The sequence below is a fragment of the Sciurus vulgaris genome, assembly GCF_902686455.1.
Source record: "Sciurus vulgaris genome assembly, chromosome: 17".
Taxonomy (NCBI): Eukaryota; Metazoa; Chordata; class Mammalia; order Rodentia; family Sciuridae; genus Sciurus; species Sciurus vulgaris.
Genome location: NC_136478.1, coordinates 61,048,379 through 61,056,531, shown reverse-complemented (window position 1 = coordinate 61,056,531; position 8,153 = coordinate 61,048,379).

Below are 8,153 nucleotides of genomic sequence, written 5' to 3'. Positions count from 1 at the left end.
GGATGTGTCTCAGTGGCCTAGTACCACTGAGTTCAATTCCTAGTGGCCCCCTCCAAAAAAAAGATGAGATGATGAATCAGGCAAACCTCGTGCCATTGCTGTGTGACCTTGGCACATTACCTTTCTGAACCTCAGCTTCTCTAAATTGGGACAAATATCCACCTCATGAGGTCTTATGAGAGTTCAATAAGAATATATGTCAAGTGGTTCCTTAGCATAGGCCGAAAGTAGTGGACCCCCTTAGCTTTATTAGTATTCAGGTTTATTCCTTCAGTTTTTCTTGTCCTTTCCTTCTGTTTTGAGATCTGGATAATTTTGTAATACCTGAAAAAATGTTTTTAGAATAGTTGTAACATACATAAAGGGAAAAATCTTAGGTTATGACTCAATGAAATTTTTATGAAGTAATATATTAATGAAATTCTACATGTACACATGGACACACACACACACACACACACACACAGTATTGTCCATAGCCCAGAAGCTTTCTCCTAATCATTACTCTCCAAAGGTAACAACTTTTGACTATGACTTCTTTTGCTCAACATTGTGAACTCATCATGTAGCACAGCAGATCACTCTTTTCACTGTTGTATAATATTCTAAGGTATGAATATGCCACTATTTAATGATTTTACTCACAGTGGATGTTAGGTTGTTTCTGATTTTTGGCTATTATAAATACTATTGCCATGAGTTATTTATTTAGATCCTTTAAATTTATCTCAGGAATGTCTCATAGTTTTCTGTTTAGATTGAGCACATTTTTTGTTAATTTAATCCTAAGCATTTTATCTTTTTTGCTAATGTGACTTTTTAAAAAAAATTAGCTTTTTTGTTCATAAAATTCAGGGACATAATTGATTTTTTTGGTATGTTGATCTCATATACAACAATCTTCCTAAATTTACTTAATTCTAATAATTTATTTGTAATTTCATTTTGGATTTTCCATATGTACAATCATGCCTCTTAAGTAAATGCTTTTTTCTCTTTCTTCCTTTCTTCTCTTCTCTCCTCTCTTCTTCTTCTTCTTCTTCTTCTTCTTCTTCTTCTTCTCTCTCTCTCTCTCTCTCTCTCTCTCTCTCTCTCTCTCTGTCTCTGTCCTGGGGATTGTACCCAGAGACATTCTATCACTAAGCTACATCCTCAGTGCTTTATATGTATGTTTTCTACATTTTGATACAGGATCTCTCTGAGGTTGACCTTGAACTAGCAAACCTCCTGCCTTGGCCTCCTGAGTAGTTGGGATTATGGGCATGTGCCATGTACCTGACTTGGATAATATTTTTGTTTATGTTTTCCACTTTCTGATTGGATGATATTTTTGATGAGTAAATGAGTTTGTATTACTACCTTAATTGTAACACGTAGATTGTTTCCCTCTGCAAGCAGAACAACATAAAAACTCAATATCATCCCAAAGCTCCACATGATTTGCCCTCTTCTGTCCCATCTCTACTTTTATGATCTTTTCTTCCACCGATAGCTGTGCTGTGTCCATCCTGGCCTTCTTGTTTTTGATTAAGCCAAATCATTTCCAACCTCAGGGCCTTTGTGTTTGCTGTTTCCTCTGCCTGAAAGTCTCGTCCTCCAGATTTTCCCTAGATAGAATTTGCCCTGTTACCTTGTTTCAGTCTTGCTGATATTGTCAGAGTGCCCTTCTTGACCATCCTTTCTGTAAAGACCTTACCCTTGAATTTCCTTTTTGCCCCACACTTTTTGCTGTGAATTTCACAGCATTCATCCTCACCCAGTACGTATTTAACATCTGTCTCCTCTAAATCCACTAAATCCACTGAAGCTGGACATTGTTGTGTTTACAGCTTAATCTTCAGTGCCTAGAACAGTGTTGGGAGTTCAATAAATATTTGTTGAATAAATAAATGCTGGGCTGGGGTTGTGGCTCTGTGGTAGAGCAATTGCCTGGCACATGTGAGGCACTGGTTATCATCCTCAGCACCACATAAAAAAGTAAATAAATAAAGCAAAGGTATTGTCTATCTACAACTAAAACATATTAAAAAATAAACGCTATGTCACGAACACCTTCTTTTCTAAAAACGAACGAACAAAACGACAACAACAATAATTAAAAAACCAGGATGACACTAGGAAACACCAGTCCTGGGTAACCAAGTAGAGTTGGGGCTCTCTCTTGAAACCACTGAGAGGAAGACTTTGAGATCAGTCTTCGAGGTAGTGATTTTGCCATCCCGTGGGATTTTCTTGGAGGACTTGAAGTTCAAGAGGGATGAGTATTCCATTTTTCAATCTTTCCGCCTTTCCTCCTCTAGTTGGTCTAGAGGACCCAGTTATGCCTTTAAAGATCTGAGCACTCGGGGTCGGGGATTTAGCTCAGTGGCAGAGCGCTTGCCTTGCATGCGCAAGGCCCTGAGTTTGGTCCTCGGCCCTGGGAAAAAAAAAAAGATCTGAGCACTAAAAGAACTATGGTTGCCCTATTGCTGTGCCCCCTGCTGCAAGAGAACCTAATAAAGCTGCGGTTGTGGTTCAGTGGCAGAGCATTTGCCTAGCATGTGTAAGGCACTGGGTTCGATCCTCAGCACCACATAAAAATAAATAAATAATAACAGTCTAAAAAATAAAAAAAAAAAAAAAAAGAAAATGTAGGGAATTTGCTATGGTTTGAATATGTACCCTAAAATTCATGTGCTGGAAGCTTATCCCCAATGAACAGTGTTGAGAAATGGAAACTTTAAGAGCTCATTATGTCAACCCCACCCCGCCCCCTGGATTAAGGTGACTATCAGGGGTGAGTTAGTTATAAAAGCCCGGGTGGAGGTGAGAATGGAGCAGCCTCTTCTCCCAGTCTCACACACACTTCCGCTTCTGCCATGTTATGATGCAGCACTAAGGCCTGGGCCAGATGCTGGTGCCAAGCTGTTGACTTCACAGCCTCCTGTGAGACCCATAAATTTCCTTTTCCCCCACTCTTTCTATTGGTGCATTATAGTTGTACAAGAGCCCAATAAACTTCTATTATTTATTCATCACCCAGTCTGTGATATTTTGTAATATAGCAGAAAAGGTCTAAGAAGAGAATATTAAGAATTTCTTTTAGAAATCTGAAAAAGATGAACCATAGTTAAGAAAAATGATACTTTGATTGCATTACTTCTGCAAAGTAATGGCAGAAGATATTGGTGATGCCTGCAATTGACAAGGAGTCAGTGAGAAAAAGATTGCAACTCCAACCAAAAAATATGGCAAAATAAAAAAACCACACACAGGCAATTTTCAGAAGAGGACATTCAAAAGATTAACAAATATGTGATAAGGAGCTCAAGAGCTTAGTAACCAGAGAAATTCTAGTGAAAGGAACAGGAAACTACCCTTATTAGATTGACATACATCAACAAACTCAATAATGCAGAACAATTAATTAATCTTAGCAGCTTTCTGGAGTTATAACCCACATACCACTCAAGTCACCTAATTAAACTGTACAATTAAATGGTTTTCAGTGCCTTCACAGTTTTATGACCAGCACCACAATTAATTTTAGAACATTTCATCACTCCAAAATAGTCCCTTGGTCATTATTATTTTTTTGGTATCAGGGATTGAACATAGAAGCCCTTAACCACTGAACCACATTCCCAGAGCTTTTTATATTTTATTTTGAGACAGGGTCTCGCTAAGTTACTTAGGGCCTCACACTGGCTTTGAACTCAGTCCTCCTGCCTCAGCTTCCTGAGTGGCTGGGATTACAAGCGTGTGCCACCGCGCCTGGCCGTTGGTCATCATTCTCACCTCAATCCTCTTTTCCCACAAACCCTAAGGTTATCTACTTCGTATCTTAGATTGTCTATTTTGGATATTTCGTATAAGTAGGATTGTCCAATATGTGGTCCTTTGTGAGTGGCTTCTCTCACACCGTTTTCAAGGTGGTCTAATGAATTTCTAATGTGGATTAGACATGGTGTAATCACGGGAGCTGGTTGAGCACATCTATGTAAATACTATCCTTGTGTCTAGGGCTGGTCGGGCAGTGAGGTAAAGTAAGTCGTGAAGTTGGGGAGCTCATGGATGGTCTGGAACTCTGAAGATGAGCCGGAACCCATCGCAACGAATTAACACCCATGCCAGGCTCTCTCTGCCTACAAGCTGTCCCCTTTAACAATGCAGATGACCCGTAGAAAAGCTGGGGCTGGGGCTGGGTTCAGTGGCAGAGCACCTGGCACTGTGTGGAAGAGTGCCTGGCATGTGTGAGGCACTGGGTTTGATCCTTAGCACCACATAAAAATAAACATAAAATAAAGGCATGTCGTCCACTACAACAAAAAAGCTAGAATAACTTTGCTATGGAGCTATGCCCCCAAAAGACTAGGATTTTTTTTTTTGCGGTGCTGGGGATTGAACCCAGGCCCTTGTGCTTACAAGGCAAGCACGAAGACTATGATTTTGAGGAGTCAGAAAGATTTGTGGGTCAGGACCTTCTACCTCATCAAGGTAGGTGAATGCAAACCCTACAACCCAATAAAGTGTTATCGCTGAGAGGGTAGAGATGTCAAATGTGGCAAAGATTAGTCACAGAGTCTCATGAAGCCATGGATTGGATGGATATTGTGCCACCGCTCCATAAACGATTTTTTTTTTTTTTCGGTACCAGGGATTGAACCCAGGGGCACTTAACCACTGAACCACATCCTCAGCCCTGATTTGTTTTTAAATAATGCTAGGAATCAAATCCAGAGTCTTATGCATGATAGGCAAACTCTTTGCCACTGAGGTACATCCCCACCCCCATGGATGAATCTTGAAGATGGTGCTGGGAAAAAAAAAAAAAGTCTGTCAAATATGTAATACCACCAATGTGAGTTAAATATACACACATAAGAAGGAACAAGGGCTAGGGATATAGCTCAGTTGGTAGAGTGCTTGCCTTGCAAACACAAAGGCCCTGGGTTCAATCCCCAGCACCACCAAAAACCAACAAACAACTTTGAGGTCTGATGACACATAAGAAGGAACAAACACAAACTGCAAGAGTATTTGCTGTTGTGAATTTTATTGTGGGCCTCCTAAAATTCATGTGTTAAAAGCCCTAATTTCGGAATGTGACTGTATTTAGAAATAAGTTTTTTAAAGGATAATTAAAATAAAACAATGTTCCTAGTGTGAACCCTGATACAATCTAATTAGTGTCCCTCTAAGAAGTGGAAATTTGGACACGGGCATGTATACACATGTGAAAGAGACCACGAGAGGACAGAGCAAGAACACAGCCATCTGTAAGCCAAGTAGAGAGGACTCAGAAGCAACCAAATCTTGAATTTGGTCCTCTAGGTCACAACAGAACATAAATGTGTGTTGTTTAGGCCACCCAGTCCACGGGTTTGCTATGACAGCCCTCATATACAAACACACTTTCCAAAGACACATTAACGTAATATAGATTTGTTGATGGCAGAGATGATCAGGGAAAGCACATCAAGTCTCATCAACTTCTGATGTTCTCCATGAGGACCATATTGATAGGTTTTTTTGGAATTAACAAAAATATAATTTTTTTCCCAGAAAAGTTCACTTTTATTTATACCTGTGCATTCCTGGGTTCTTGAATATGCATGCCTGTCTCTGGAGTGATTCAACCCTAAAATGGGGCTTCAAGAGAGAGAATACATGCTGTATCTGGGTCCCCTGTGGGACTCAGCACTTGGGAGACCCAGATCTGCCTTCTTCATGGTGGGTCATGAAGGGGTCTCAGAGGGTATAGCAGATGTTCTGGGGAAGGACAAAGTGGGCAAGCCTCCAGAGACAGGGTCCGATGGCTCTTAGGTTTGACTGAGGCATCAGGCATAGCAGAGATGGGGTCTGAGTTAGGTATTATATTAGTCCATTTTCCACGGCCCCAACAAAATACCCAAGTCTAGGTACTTAATAAAGACAAGTTTGTTTAACTCATAGTTTTGGAGGCTAAAAGTCCAAGTTGCATGGTTCTGGTTCTGGTAAGGGCCCCTTTCACTGCATCACGTCATGGCCAGAATGCATTTGAAAGGGAGATATCACATGCTAAGACAGGAAACCAGAGAGTAAAAAGAGGCCAGGCTTACTGTTTCACAACTCAGTCTTGCAGAACTAAGAGGGTCCATGAGAACTACCTAATCTCTTCCAAGGGCAGTGGCCCCCAACCACACAATCATCTTCCATTAGGCCCCATCTCTCAAAGGTCCCACCACCTCTTTATACAGCTACATTGGGAACCAATGTGAAATATTTAAAAAAAATTTTTTTAGTTGTTGATAGACCTTTATTTTCTTTATTTATACGCAGTACTGAGAATTGAACCCAGTGCCTCACACATGCTAGGCAAGCTCTCTACCATTGAGCCATAACCAATGTGAATTCTTGGGAGACAAATCATATCCAAACCGTAGCAGTCAGGGAGGACCAGACACAGTGACACAGAGAAACAAGAAGTCAGAGATGAGTTGCTATGTAATTGAAAGTTAGGGAATGAGAAGAAAGAGATGAGTGATAACACAGCCAGCAATCGAGGTAGGGAGAATAATGGTCCTAAAAAGGTGACTGACTATTCTCTAAGTCCTGGAACCTGGGATCCAGGTCCAATTTCAAGAGCCCTGAAAACAGAGAACTGTCTCCTGCTGGAAGAGGAAGAGAAGGCATACTAGAGATGGAGTAGGAGGGGAAGTGAGAGGGATTCCAATGTGGGATTGGATTGCTGGCTCTGAGATGAGGTAAAGCTGACACAACTGGAGAGAGGTTTCTCAGTAAAGGGTGGGTAACACCCAGCTATCGGCGAAGGCACAGGCCTCAGTTCCAGAAGACCATACGGAGAGCGGACTGTGCCCTGCTCCAAGTTACTCCATGATACATAAAACAGTCGTTTTTAGGCTGGGTGTGGTGCAGCACGCCTGTCATCCCAGCGGCTTGGGAGGCTGAGGCAGGAGGATCATGACTTCAAAGTGAGCCTCAGCAACTTAGCAAAGCCCTAACCAACTCAGTGAGACCTGTCTCTAAATAAAAATATAAAGAAGGGCTGGGGATGTGAGTCAGTGGTTAAGCAACCCTGAACCCAGTACCGAAAAACCAAATAAAACAAAAACCAATAGTTTTCAGACCATGCCTAACCCAGAGTTATTCCATTTTACAAAGCAGTAATTTGCCAAGAGCCAAGGTAGCCAGATTCTACATCTTACTTATGCAAGTAAACAAATATGAATAACTTGTGTCAACTTATCAAATGAAAGCAGTAACATCTGTGGAAAACCCAGACACAGTAGCTTGTCAAGTGTCAATCAAATGTAACCCCCCTCACCTAAGATCAATAAAACAAGGTATATCCCAAGAATGGACACAGTGGCACACTGACCCCCATCACCTGGTCTCTCATCTTGAGCCTTGCCCAGGAAACCTGCCACATTGATGAACCTCTAACTCTCTGACTCTGAGTTTCAGCTCAGAGAGATTTATCCTACTGGTGACAATAATGCAGACTGCTCACTTCAGGTTGACACTTTAGGCTGACATTTCAGTAACTGCCATCCATTTGGACTCTTGCCTTGACATCTCTGCAGAATTGTTTGGTTAAAACCCTATCTGACCTAGAGTGACTCTTTCCATGCACATCTAGGGTCTTTGATTTGGGTACAGCATCCTGTAACCCTGTGGCTGCTTTGATCCTTCCTTAGTCTTTCTGCAACCTACAGCATTATGTAGGTAAGTATGAGATGTGATCTTAGGGTTACAGATATTCAAAATTGAGCTGGCAATGGAATAAAATACATAATTGCCTCAGTCATGACACTAAAGGAACCATGAGTATTTTTGGTGAATTAAAGTTGATGTAACCTGTTTATTCCATAAATTCTGACATTGTGGAAGACACAAATGTGTTTGGTCTATATTAATGGTATATCTCGCTCATGACATGAACTAGATTCTGCCAAAATCTTGAGTGGGAAGTAACTTCTTCCCAGAGCCCCACTAAAAGGTGTCCTGCTGGGGCTGGGGTTGTGGCTCAGTGGTAGAATGCCTTAGGCAAGTGTGGGGCAGTGGGTTCGATCCTCAGCCCCACATAAAGGTATTGTGTTCATCTACAACTAAAAATTGAAAAAATAAAAAGGGCCCAGCTGGCTGATGCCTTGATTTGGCCTTTTGAAACT